This window comes from Anarrhichthys ocellatus, unplaced genomic scaffold (genome assembly GCF_004355925.1).
Source record: "Anarrhichthys ocellatus isolate YVR2014 unplaced genomic scaffold, GSC_Weel_1.0 scaffold1992, whole genome shotgun sequence".
Lineage (NCBI taxonomy): Eukaryota > Metazoa > Chordata > Actinopteri > Perciformes > Anarhichadidae > Anarrhichthys > Anarrhichthys ocellatus.
Genome location: NW_022281966.1, coordinates 1 through 362, shown reverse-complemented (window position 1 = coordinate 362; position 362 = coordinate 1). Strand labels below are relative to the sequence as shown.

The 362-nt window shown below is 48.3% G+C and overlaps 1 protein-coding gene across 1 annotated transcript in view; it reads right to left on the bottom strand.

Annotated features, from left to right (window-relative positions):
* LOC116378032 (complement C3-like) overlaps positions 1-335 on the bottom strand; it is a 3,453-nt gene extending 3,118 nt beyond the window's left edge. Inside the window, exons 1-2 of the mRNA XM_031839831.1 lie at positions 249-335; positions 61-144 (exon numbers count right to left, since the gene is read on the bottom strand). The gene's annotated coding sequence lies outside the window, so the exon portion shown is untranslated. The remainder of the gene's footprint in view (positions 1-60; positions 145-248) is intronic.
* Between the last annotated feature and the right edge of the window lie 27 nt (positions 336-362).

Below are 362 nucleotides of genomic sequence, written 5' to 3'. Positions count from 1 at the left end.
GTGTGTGTGTGTGTGTGTGTGTGTGTGTGTGTGTGTGTGTGTGTGTGACGTGTATCGTACCGTGGTGTAACGTGTTGCAGGCAAACGTCTCTCTTTCTTTGTTGGGGACGTTTTCACTGTCGCTTCTGGAGACACAGCAGTCACCTGGAGATCGTGAGTGAATAAAACAATAATAATAATAAAATAAAATAACTACAAGTACAAACATGTCCACTAATGCGTTGCTGCAGACGCGGTGGAGCTTTTACCCTGCGTGCAGCGGCAGACGTTGTCCCTGCAGATCTGAGTGAGCTCCTCTATGTCCTCACTGGGAGTGTAGGTGTGACTGCAGCGGTGATCTGAGAGAGAGAGAGAGAGAGAGA